Source organism: Lemur catta, chromosome 3 (assembly GCF_020740605.2).
Source record: "Lemur catta isolate mLemCat1 chromosome 3, mLemCat1.pri, whole genome shotgun sequence".
NCBI lineage: Eukaryota > Metazoa > Chordata > Mammalia > Primates > Lemuridae > Lemur > Lemur catta.
In genome coordinates, this window is record NC_059130.1 from 112,054,496 (window position 1) to 112,068,173 (window position 13,678).

The following is a 13,678-nucleotide window of genomic DNA, read 5'->3' on the forward strand; positions in this document are numbered from 1 at the left end:
TCCAGAAGGGCCCAGTGATTCTTGGATAGGTGGGTGGGTGGGTGGAAGGATGCTGGATGCTCAGAGAGCCAAAAGTATTGTGTGACTGAGGGGACCACCCCAGAATTCCCCAGTGGCAGCGGGAGAATGAGCCCAGTGGGAGGGAGAGATGCCAGATGAGCCTCGGACAAAGAGGGAGGATTGGGATCCACATCCCATGGTGGATGGGTGATGGCTGCACAAGCCCCCGTTCAAGGGACAGAACTCATCGTGACCCTGCTCCCTCCTTGCTTCAAAAGCAGTAGGTCCTTTCTCTTAGATGCATTTTCTCTAGCTATAAAATGGTCGGTTAGCTCTCTCTTCTCCCTGCTATGACCCGCAAATATCGAGGAGATCATGAGGCTGCTTGAGACAGTGACAAGCTTTGAGCTCAGAAGTTCAAACCAGGTGAGTGCTTGACCACAGGTGTGCGAGAGCCCAGGGCCCCACATCTCCCACCTGGGCCCTCACTCCACCTCCCCAGCACCCACTTAGGCCCTCCCTGCCCCCCAAGGTCTCTCCCCACCTTGAGCCTCTTTCTGCGCCTTAAACAGGACCAGCCCTTTCCTGCTTAGGCTGTGTATCCTGCCAGTCCTTTAGACTGGAATGTTCTCCCATGCACATGCACACACGTACACACACACACCACGTGTTGCAGGGCCTGTGTGAGTTTGCTATGTGTTCTGTGCTGCACCCACGGCCCCTCCCTGAATGCTCATAGCGGGGCTCTGAGATCGGTACTTAATCAGCCCTCATTTACAGATGAGGAGTCATTCAGAGCCACTGAACTGCAGGGGAGGAAGTGGCAGAGCTGGGTTCCAAACCCAAGCAGCTACCAAGGAGCCACTTAGGAAAATTTGAGAAGCTCCCAGGAACAGTGAGAACCCCAGGGACACCACACAGGCATATCCATACCCACTCACGCACACAGGATGAAGGTGTTGGCTGCTGCCCACCCCTTTCCCAAGACAGACTTTTTTCTGCCAGACTTCCACCCCACCTCCACCCCTGGGCCCGGGACAGCTGTTTCCTGCATGCCCCCCTTCCCAGCCACCAAGTGAACAGGCTCCTTCCCCTTCCCTGATCTAGCCCTGGGGCCCCCTGCTCCTCCCCTCCCGCTCCTCCCTTCTTTGTTAGCAGGAAACCCTCCCACCACCCAATTCCACCATGCCCTCCCCAAAAGCAGGAATGAAAACCCCAGCGTGGCCCTTTAGGGGTTTACCCCTTAGCTGAGCAGATGGAAACATTGCATGCAAGAAGCACTGTGGGAACAACTGGAAACTAGTAATTAATTGTGTAAGCAAAAGGGCCCAGCAGAGGTTCTCTGTAAGAGTGGAGGAACTGCAGAAGGGAGGGATTAGAGTAGCCGCTAAACTTCACAGAATCTAGCCCAAGAATAAACCCAACAAGAAACGGGCAAGACCTTTACAAAGAAAACCGTGTGACTTTACTGAGGAATGTAAAAGACGACCTGAATAAGAGTAGATAAACACCCCGATCGTGGATGGAAAGGTTCCATATAATGCATGATGCCAGTTCTCCCCCAAATTAATTTATAATTTCAGTGTACTCTCAGCCCAAATCCTAAAATGATCTTTCAGGGAACTTGATAAGCTGATTGACATAGAAGAGAAAATGCACAACAATAGCCAAGACAATTTTGACAAAACAGAACAATGAAGGAGCTAACCCTATCAAAATGTGCTACAAAGCTACAGTAAATAATAGATACAGTGCTGGTGTAGGAATAGAGATACTGAACAATTGGAATAGATTCAAGAGCCAGAAACACTTCTGTGTCTATGTGGGAATTGGTGTACAATACAGGAAGCGCTTGAAATGAGTGGAGAAGTGATGAACCATTTAATAAATTATGTTGGGAAAAAATGAATTTAGAGTCACACTGTTTACAACAATAAGTTCTGTATGGATTAGAGACATAAATATATAAAAACTATGAAAGTATTAATATTAGATAAAATGTAACAATGTGTTATCACCTGCGGTTGGCAAAGTCATCCTTAAAAATACACAAATGGGCCGGGTGCGGTAGCTCACGCCTGTAATCCTAGCACTCTGGGAGGCTGAGGCAGGTGGATCATTTGAGCTCAGCAGTTCGAGACCAGCCTGAGCAAGAGCAAGACCCCGTCTCTACTAAAAATAGAAAGAAATTAGCAAAACAACTAAAAATAGAAAAAAATTAGCCGGGCATGGTGGCACATGCCTGTAGTCCCAGCTACTCAGGAGGCTGAGGCAGGAGGATGGCTTGAGCCCAGGAGTGTGAGGTTGCTGTGAGCTAGGCTGATGCCACGGCACTCTGGCCCAGACAAGAGAATGAGACTCTGTCTCAAAAAAATAAATAAATAAAAATAAAAAATAAAATAAAATAAAAAGACACAAATGAAAAAATAGAGGAAAAAACCAATACATTTGGCAATATTAAAATTTTAAATTTTTTAAATTGGAGACAGAGTCTTGCTATGTTGCCCAGGCTGGTCTCGAAAACCTGGCCTCAAGCCATCCTCCTGCCTCAGCCTCCCAAGTAGCCAGGATTACAGGTGTGGTCCACCATGCCTAGGTCAGGTTTTTTTTTTTTTTTTGAGACAGGGTCTCACTCTGTTGCCCGGGCTAGAGTGCCGTGGCATCAGCCTAGCTCACAGCAACCTCAAACTCCTGGGCTCAAGCAATCCTCCTGCCTCAGTCTCCCAAGTAGCTGGAACTACAGGTGTGCGCCACCATGCCTGGCTAATTTTTCTGTTTTTAGCAGAGATGGGGTCTCACTCTTGCTCAGGCTGGTCTCGAACTCCTGACCTCACGTGATCCTCCTGCCTCGACCTCCCAGAGTGGTAGGATTACAGGCGTGAGCCACCTCGCCCAGCCCAGAATGAACTTAAGAGTCAATGCCCTTTGGCCAAAGACCACCAGGAACACGTGTAGTTGAACAGGTTGGGTTATAGCTTGTTGCAGCCAGGGAGAACACACACCACGGGGAAACACAGGGTGTCTCACAGGGTGTTGGAAAGTACTTCCAGAATTTGGGCTTGTGTTAGTATATCTTGGGAAGGATTTGATAAAAATGGGGTTTTGCTCTGAGCTGGATGCTGTAATTCTATGATTGTTATCTTAATAAATCTTACCTAGTAAGGAAGACTAAAGAGAGCATTTACTGTTTTGACAAAAAGTTGTAAAGGTCATGGAAGAATTTTAATTTTCCCTGTGGATCTCCTTAAACCACACTTAATTTCCAAATATACACAATAACAAAGTCATACTTCTACCCAGTATGTATAATGCAACTAACCTGCTACAACCCAAAACGCACCAGCGCTTCCCCGGGAGGAAGATACACAGTCCTTGGTTCACTCTTCTCTTTTGATATCCTGTTACTTAAATATTGTAATATAAAGTTAACTATTATAATACATCTTGTGTTAGATGATAAGGGAATAAGAGAGGTAAGAAAAAATATTTGGTTAATATATATGCAAACATATTCATAATAAAATAAGGCAAAAATATTCATAATTATTACAGCCCTCGTTTCTGCCATTGGCCGTGTGGTCAGAGCTGGTCTTTGGAACTCCCTCTCACGACCCACTCTGCATTTCCCTGCCCTCAGCAAGCACCTCATCTGGTCAGGGTTCTTTCCCTGCTGGGATGACCCAAACCTTCCTTCCTGAACGATCTGGGCCATTAACAGTCCTGCCTGAATGGGGCTGTTGCAGGTTTTCATTGCCTTTTGTCATGGGACATGGCAGTATAGATGCTCCTCAACTAATAACGTACAATGGGAGGACATCCTGATAAACCCATCCTAAATTGAAAAATTCCTAAATCAAAATGCATTTAATACATCTAATCTATCACACATCACAGCTTAGCCTAGCCTACCTTAAACATGCTCAGAACACTTCCATTGGCCTACAGTTGAGCAAAATCATCTAACATAAGGCCTGTTTTATAATAAAATATTGAAGAGCTTATGTAATTTACTGAATAAAGCACACGGCAGAGTACAGTATCGGTCGTCTACCCTCCGGGTCACGTGGCTGACTGGGAGCTGCCGTTCGCCGCTGCTGCCCAGCCTCCTGAGACAGTATACCTACCTCATAGTGTTAGCCCAGGAAAAGGTCAAAATTCAAAGTACAGTTTCCAGCCAGGCGTGGTGGCTCACGCCTCTAATCCTAGTAAGTACTTTGAGAGGCTGAGGCGGGAGGATCACTTGAGGCCAGCAGTTTGAAACCAGCCTGGGCAACATAGTGAGACCTGATCTCTATAAAAAATTTAAAAAATTAGCTGGGCATGGTGGTGTGTGCCTGTAATTCCTGCTACTTAGGACTACAGGCAGGAGAATCACTTAATCCCAGGAATTCAAGGTTACAGTGAGCTATGATTGTGGCACTGCACTCCAGCCTGGGAAACAGAGTGTCTCCAAAAAAAAAAAAAGTACAATTTCTACTGAATGCATATTGCTTTCGCATCATCAATAAAGACGAAAAATCATAATTCTGTCTCTCCTGAGAGATGCCGAAGGGAGTGCCTATGTTCCAGACACACTCTTCCTTACCTCCATTGTGTAGTAGCAGTCACACTGGTATCAGGCTCAGTCACCCTAACCAGTACAGTGACCTCCTTTGTCTGTTAATTTTGTGCATGAGGAACCCAAAGTGGCTGGGTGGCAGTCTCAACTTCCAGTTCAATGTCATCATTGTTATGTTGCCTAGTGGGAGCATTCCTCCATCTGGAACCAAGAACTCTAGACTATCAGGAACTGGAAGCAGAAATTTTGCTAGTGAATCACTAAGGATAACAGTGAGGGAAGGCCAGGCATGGTGGCTCATGCCTCCAATCTCAGCACTTTGGGAGGCCAAGAGTTCATGACCAGCGTGGGTAACATAGTGAGACCCTGTCTCTACAAAAATATTTTAAAAATTAGCTGAGTATGGTAGCACATGCCTGTAGTCCCAGCTACTCGGGAGGCTGAGGCAGGAGAATCACTTGAGCCCAGGAGTTCAAGGCTGCAGTGAGTTATGATTGTGCCATTGCACTCCAACCTGGGTGACAAAGCAAGACCCTGTCTCTAAAATAAATAAATAAAATAAATAAAAAATAGTGGGTGAAGCCACTCCTATTTCCACCCTTGGATTCCTGGCTTCTTGAATCCTAGCTGTACAAGGAAATAGCACCATATGTTGGCTGCTGACTTAGAAGATATACAGCATCCAGGATAATGTTGCCCCAGCCCTGTGAGGTACTGTAATTGAGTCTTCAAAAGCCAATTCACCATCCTGAAGCCAGCACCTTCAGGATAATGAGGAATGTGGTAAGACCAGTGAATTCCATGAGGCTGGGCCCATTTCCACATTTCATTTGCTGCCATGTGAGCTGCTTGATCAGAGGCAACATTGTAAGTCCATGGATGGTAATTTTGGCAGAAATATTATGTGCAAATCCATATCATATCCACAGTAAGTGTCTATTCCAATAACAACAAAGTAATACTGCTCCTTCCATGATCAAAGTGGTCCAATGTAATCAACCGGCCCCCAGGTAGCTAGCTGATCACCCCAGGGAATGGTGCCACATTGGGACTTAGTGTTGGTCTTTATTGCTGGCAGATTGGGCACTCAGCCGTGCCTTAGCCAGAGAGACCTTGATGGGTGGAAAAGCATATTGCTGAGTCCAGGCATAACCTCTATCTCTGCCACCGCAGCCTCTTGGTTCATGAGCCCATTAGGTGATGACAAGAGTGGCTAGGGAAAGACATTGATCGGAATCCACAGAATGGGTCATCCTATCCACCTAATTTTAAATCCTCCTCTGCTGAGGCCATCTTTCATTGAGCATTCACATAGGATACAAAGATCTTCACGTTCTTTGCCCACTCAGAGATGTCTATCCCCAAACTTTTTCTCTGTACTTCCTTGTCACCAACTTCCCAGTCATGTTCTTTCCGAGTGCTTTACCGTACAGCCAACCACTGGGCACAGCCATGCATCTGTGTAGGCTCAGGCCTCTGGCCATTTCACCTTCCAGGCATGATAAACAATCAGGTGCACTGCTTGAAGTTCTGTCCATCACAGGACTTCTCTTTGCTGCTGTCCTTCAGGGATGTCCCAGAAAGAGGCTGTTATGCTGTAGATGTCCGATTTGTGCAGAACTATCTGTAAAACAGGCCTCATTTTCTCTTCTTCAATCAACTGGTTACAGGAACTCTCCAGGAGGCCACAGTGTGGGCTTGAAGAGAGAAGGAAATGTAGCAGGAGCAAGGGCCATGGACATCTGGGCCACCTCCACATGCAATTAACTTTTACCTTCAATCCCAAATATGCCACTTCTATTTGATGAGTGCTATTGTAAATACCTAACTTTATGGCTTGGTGGGTCAGATAACACCCATTTCATGATGAGAGCTCAAGTTGCATGGTAACTTGGTGGCCCGTGGTCAAGTGTCCTATAGTAAGCTGAAAGCTGTTTCTCAAAAGTGGAATAGTTATCCCCATATAATGGTGGAGCTTTGCTCCAAAATTCTAAAGGTCTGTGTTGTGGTTCACCCAGAGGGGCCTGCCGAAGGCTCCAAACATCTCTGTCTGCCAGTGACACTCCAAGTACCCTTGGATCTGCTGGATCCTATGGCCCAAGTGGTCGAGCAGCTTGCACAGCAGCCTGGACCTGTTCCAGACCCTTCTGTTGTTCTGGGTCCCACTCAAAACTAGCAGCTTTTCAGATCACTCAGTAGATGGGCCAGAGTAAAACACCCAAGTGAGGAATATATTGCCTCCAAAATCCAACGGGCCCACCAGGCACTATGTCACTTTCTTGGTTGTAGGAGGGGCCAGATGCGCAAACTATTCTTCATCTTAGAGAAATATCTTAACATGTACCACTAGACCCCTAGAAATGTTGCTGAGCTAGAAGCTCCTGAATGTTAGTTGGATTTATTTCCCACATTCCGACACACAAATTTATCACCAATAAGTCTAGAGTAGTTGCTACTTCTTGCTTACTAGGTCCATTCAGCATAATGCCATCGATGTCACAGGGCAGTGTGATGTCACGTGGAAGGGAAGGGTGATCAAGATCCCCAGCAACTAAATTATGACATAAGGGTAGAGAGGTGACATACCCTGGAGGACGACAGTGAAGGTGGATAGCCAGCTTCGCCCAATGAAAGAAAACTGCTTCTGGTGGCTCTTATGGACAGGTAGGGAGAAAAAGGCATTTTTCAGATCAGTAGCTGCAAACCAGGTGCCAGGGGATGTGCCATTTTGCTCAAGCAATGAAACTGTATCTGAAACAGCAGCTGCACTGGAGTCGCTATCTGATTAAGTTTATGATGATCCACTGTAACTCCCTAAGACTTGTTTGTTTTTTGTACAGGCAAAAAACATAGGCAAGTTGAATGGGGACAGGGTAGGACTCGCCACCCCGGCACCTTTCAAGCCCTTGGTGGGGCACAAATCTCTGTAATCCCTCTGGAAATGAAGTGTGCTTTTGGTTTACTAATTTTGTAGGTAGAGGCGGTTCTAGTGGCTTCCATTTGGCCTTTCCTACCATAATAGCCGTCACACCACAGGTCAGGGAACCAATGTGGGGATTCTGCCAGCTGCTGAGTAGATCTATTCCAATTCCACATTCCAGAACTGGGCAAATAGCCACAGGATTGATTCGAGCATCCACTGGGCCCACCATGAGTAGGACTGAGCTAAAACTCCATTGATCACCTGACCTCCAAAAGCCCTTACTCTGATGATAGACCACAGTGACATTGGGTCTCCAAAAATTAGTGTAAGTTCAGAACCAGTGTCCAGTAATCCCTGGATAGTCTGATTATTTCCTTTTCCCATAGGGAAATAGCCACAGGTCCCTCGTAGGAAGATTGTGAGGAAGATCAACAGTATACATTTTGGCAAAGTAGCAGGGCCCTTCCTCAGGGAGATCTGTCCCCCATCCCCTTCATCCAAGGAGTTCTGGGTCTCCAAGTCTGTAAACTGCTCAAGTCTAGAAACTGATTGAGAGGCCATGATTCTCTGTTTTGGTGACTTAAATTAGACTTCTGTTCACTCTCTAGAACTCTTCTGCTTATACAGATCAAGTTAGAATTTAGTAGATTGTTCATCTTTTTCTAGGAATGCTATGAGGGACTAGCCAATGCACAGGTCTCCGTACATCAGGCCATTCTGACTACAGCTTTGGCTCTTCTGTTCAGTACAGTAACTGTGTGCACCTTGTCTCTGGCAAGTAAGTGCTGCCACTTGGCCCCTGCTATCCCAGGATCCCATTATCCCCATTGTATTTAGGGATCCCAGTTCAATGGGAAATTATAATAATTCCCACTGTAATTTCTGACCTAAAGAGAAAAGAGACCACAGAGCTCTTCAATGAAGCTGCAGCTCCTGTCAAAAATGTATTCACCACAGTGGTGAAAGGTGTGCCCTCTGGACCCTCCCAGGGCGGGTAAATCTGTCTTCCATGACAAATCCATTCTGACGTTCCAATCTCCCTAAGCCTTTGGGCCCCTCCCTCTGCAATATAGCCAGGCAGTTCTGGCATTTCAACTTCATTTAGTGGTTTATGCAACCAATCAAACAAACTGTCAGAGCCTTTTTAACCCCTTGAGCTAAAACATCAATTCCAGAATCTCTGCTTAGTAGACCCATAGAGCAGAGGCTGACAAACGTTTTCTGTAGATGGCCAGACAATAAATATTTTAGGCTTTGCAGACTATTCTGTCTCTGTCACAACTACTTGATTCTGCTGTTGTAGCACAAAAGCAGCCATAGACAATACACAAATGAAAGAGCATGTGCCAATACAATTTTCTTTATGGGCACTGAAATTTGAATTTTATATAATTTTCATGTGTCCCGAAATATGACTCATCTTTTAATTTTCTTTCAGCCATGTAAAAATGTTTTTAAAAAATGCTTAGCTTGATGTTGTACAAAAACAGCAGTGGGGTGGATCTGATGCACAGGCATAGTTTGCCAATCCTTGCCTTAGGGTTTACAGTATGTATCTTTAATTAATCTCAGTCTGATTTCAAATAATATTATGCTGCTTCACATATAGTGAATCTTATGACAGAATACTCACAATTCCTCCCTCCCATCTTTCGTGTATTATTGTCATATATTTTATTTATTTTTAATTGAAAAATAAAAATCACATATATTTATGGTATACAACATGATGTTTCAATACATACATATATTGTGGAATGGCTAAATCAAGCTAATTAACATGTGCATTGCCTTACATACCATTTTTTTGTGGTAAGAACATTTAAAATCTGCTCTCTTAGCAATTTTCAAGTATACAATATATTCTTTTTTTTTTTTTTTTTGAGACAGAGTCTCACTCTGTTGCCCAGGCTAGAGTGCCGTGGCGTCAGCCTAGCTCACAGCAACCTCACACTCCTGGGCTTAAGCAATCCTTCTGTCTCAGCCTCCCGAGTAGCTGGGATTACAGGCATGTGCCACTGTGCCTGGCTAATTTTTTCTATAGATATTTTTAGTTGTCATGCTAATTTCTTTGTTTTTTTAGTAGAGATGGGGTCTTGCTCTTGCTCAGGCTGGTCTCGAACTCCTAATCTGGAGTGATCCTCCTGCCTCAGCATCCCAGAGTGCTAGGATTACAGGCATGAGCCACGGCGCCTGGCCTACAATGTAATCATGATGTACAATAGATCTCTTGAACTTATTCCTCCTGAAATTTTGTGTCCTTTGACCAACATCTCCCCAATCCCTCCACCCCATCATACATTTTATTTTTACATACCTATAAATCTACAATACATTGCTATTGTTTTTGCTTTAGACAGTCAATAATCTTTCAGGGTGATTAAAAATAATTTAAACATGTCTTTTATGTTTACTTTCATTTCAACCATTTCTGGAGATCTTCATTTCTTTGGTATTTCCAAGTGCCTGTCTCATATCGTATTCTTCCACACGAAGAACTTCCTTAAAGATTTCTTATACAACAGGTCTGCTGGTAATGAATTCTATCAGCTTTTGTTAATCTGAAGAAGTCTTTATCTTACCTCATTATTTTTTATTTTTTTAATTTTCATACAGTGAAATTGTGTGCAGTGAGCCACCACGCCCAGCCAGCACCTTCATTTTTGAAAGGTATTTTTCCTGCATATAGAATTCTGGGTTGACAATTTCTTGGCACTTTAAAGATGTCGGTTCATTTTCTTCTGCTTGCATAGATAGATTCTGATCAGTCAGCTGTAATTCTTATCATTGTTCCTCTGTATGTAATAACGTGTCCTTTCTTCCCCTTTGCCTGTGTGGTGATTAATTTTATCTGTCAACTTGACAGAGCCATGAGGTGGTTAGATATTTTGTCAATCATTATCCTCAATGTTTCTGTGAGGGTGTTTTGGATGAGATCAACTTTCAGTAGCATGAGTAAAGCAGATTGGCCTCCCTAACGTGGGTGGGCCTTGTCCAATCAATGGAAAGCCCAAGTAGAGCAAAATCTTCCTACCTGATTGCCTTCAGACTGGGGCATCAGCTTTTTTCCTCCTGCCTCAGACTAGAACTGAAACATTATCTCTTCCTGGGTCTCAAACTTGCTGGCCTTGGGACAGAAACTACACCACTGGCTCTCTTGGTTCTCAGGCCTCTGGACTCAGCCTGAAACTAGACCATTGACTCTCCTGGGTCTCCAGCTTGCTGACTCACCCTCAGATCTTAGGACTTACAAACCTCCGTCACTGCGTGAGCCAATTCCTTATAATAAATTTCTATCTATCTGCCCACATCCTACAGGCTGTTTCTCTGGAGAACCCTGACTAATACAGGTTGCCTTCAGAACTCTTTGTCTTTGGTTTTCAGCAGTTTGACTCTGATGTATCTATGTGTGGTTTTTTGTTTTTGTTAGGGATGGTGGATTTATCCTGTTTGATGTTCTCTATGATTTTTTGGATTTATGCTTTGATGCCTTTCACTATTTTGAAAAATTCTCAGCCATTATCTCTTCAAATATTTCTTCTGCCCGCTTGCTCTTCCTTCTGTGATTTGTATTACATGTATAGTGGTATTTTATATTTTCCCACGGCTGTTAGATGCTCTGTTCTGTTTTTTTTGTTTGTTTGTTTGTTTCACTTATTTTTCTCTTTGTGCTTTAGTTTGGGTAATTTCAATCAACATAGTTTCAAGTTTACTGATTCTTTCCTCAGTTTTGTTGAATCTACTGATAAACCCATAGAAGGCATTCCTCATATCTGTTACCACACTTTTTTGTTTTATTTCTAGAGTTTCCATTTGATTCTGATAGTTCCCATCTCTGCTGACATTACCCATCCATCTGTTTATGTCTGTGGTCCATCTATTCTACTAGCACCTTTAACATAGAAATCATGACTACTTAATATCCCATGTCTAATATTTGAAACAACTGCATCATTTCTGAATCTGGCTTGGTAGATTGCTTTGTATCTTGAAAGTTGATCTTTTTTTCTTGTTAGTGTTTATAATTTTTTTCTAAATGCCTAACATTGTGGGTAGGACAGTAGAGACTTAATTTATCGCATTCATTCCTGGAAATGGGCATGTAAACAATTAGTATAGGAGCTTAAGTCAGTCTAGTCAGGGGTTGAGCTGGGTTTGGATTTTGTTGTTGCTATGGTTACCTTCATTGTACTACTGGCTTTCAGATATTTTAGCATCATCTCAAGTTTAGGATGAGGACTGGGTTGCTGGTGGGATTTTCTCAATGTTCCTGCACTGCTCATCAGCTTTCCACCTTAGTTAGATTGCTGTTGCTTGTTACTTGGTGCTTGCTAGCCTGGTGGGGAGGGGGTGTCTTTGGTCCTGGTTCAGCCTCAGTCTTAGTCAAACTCCATATTCCTGGGTCTTGAGAGTGGGGCTCTCTCTGTCATCTTGCTACTCTGTTCTCTGCCCCTCCACTATGGCAGCAAAACTTTGGTGGATGTTATGTGGGAGAGTTTCCTGCCTCTTCCCCAATGGCAGGATCCTTGTATGGTATTGGTATAGGATCCAGGATGGTTTTATACCCCTCCCCCTTCCCCAGCTGCAATGGGCCTTCACAGGTGCTCTGAAGGCAAAGCTTTGCTGCCTTCCCCAGCAGGCTAATACTTTCGTTCTATGTGGGGGAAGGGCCTTCATGAGGCTGAGTCCCACCATTCCCGCTGCAGCAGCCCCCCTGCTTCTTCAAACTTGCACCTGATGGAGGTCTCTGGAGAAAATCCTGTAAGTAGTGCAGACTCCCGTTGTTTCTGTGACTCTGGAAGGCCTGTCATTTCATGCTAGCCCACATGGCCTGTAGCATTTGTCATAAATTTTGCTTGAATTCCATACTATGTTTGGCACATAGTAGATGCACAATATGTACTTGCTCTGTATTTGGAGGAAATCATTTAACTTTTCTGAGTCTGTTTCTGTACCTGTAAGATGGGGCTAATGATGCCCACCTCACACAGAGCTCACAGGAGATAATGGTTAAAAAGGACTTCTAAATGAAGAGCAGCAAACAGACATACATACAGGATCATTGATCCCTGGATCTCTGTTTCCTTAGCTGTGCAAAGGCTCAGAGGCACAGAAGGCTGAGAAATGCTATGAGGCCAGGATGGAGGGCAAGGACGGTATGGGTGGAGGGGTGGGGACAGTGGTGGGAACAGAGGCTTCAAACCCAGCTCTGACTGTCTGGGTTTAAGTCCTGGCTCCCATGGTGACTCCCTCTGTTACTGTGTGCAAGTTGGGTAACCACTTTGAGGCTCAGTTTCCTCGTCTGTCAAATGGGTTTTGAGGTTTGTGAGAATTCAATTAATTAATACATATAAAGAATTTAGGCTGGGTGTGGTGGCACATGCCTCTAGTTCAGCTACTTGGGAGGCTGGGGCAAAAGGATCACTTGAAGTCAAAAGAGCAAGACCCCATCTCTACTAAAAATAGAAAAATTAGCTGGGCATTGTGGCACATACCTATAATCCCAGCTACTTGGGAGGCTGAGGCAGGAGGATCGCTTGAGCCCAGGAGTTTGAGGTTGCTGTGAGCTAGGCTGACACCACAGCACTCTAGCCCAGGCAACAACAAAAAAGAATTTAAATTACTTCTTGGCATATAGTGCTTAATAACTATTAGGAGGTTTTATTTGTTTTGTTAATTCCTTCAGTCACTTATTCATTCAACAAACATTGAGAACCATTGTGCTAGAAATTATGCTAAGTGTTGGGAATTTAGCATGGAACAAGAGAGGGTTCTGGTTGTTAGCTATCAAGAAAGGCAGTCACTGGACAAGTAATTGCTAGTCCAAAGAGCACTCTAAAAGTGGAAGTGCAAGGGAATGTAACAGTGTCTCTCTGAGGAAGTAACCTTTGAACTGAGACTCAGGAACTAGCAGGAATTTGCTAGCATGCCAGGCAAAGGGAAAAGCATGTGTAAAGGCTGAATGAGGAGGAAGCCTGGGCATACGCAAGCAACTGGAAGAAGGCCAGCGTGGCTGGAGATGAGGGACAGAAGGAGGATGGAGGGAGAGAGAGAAGCAGCGGCCATTGGCAGTATCCTGCAGGCCATGCGAGGACTGGGCTTTATCCTGAGAGCAATAGGAAGCTATTGGAGAGTATAAGAAAGGAATGAGTAACATAATCAGCTTTGGGTCTTTTTTTTTTTTAATGATACGGTCT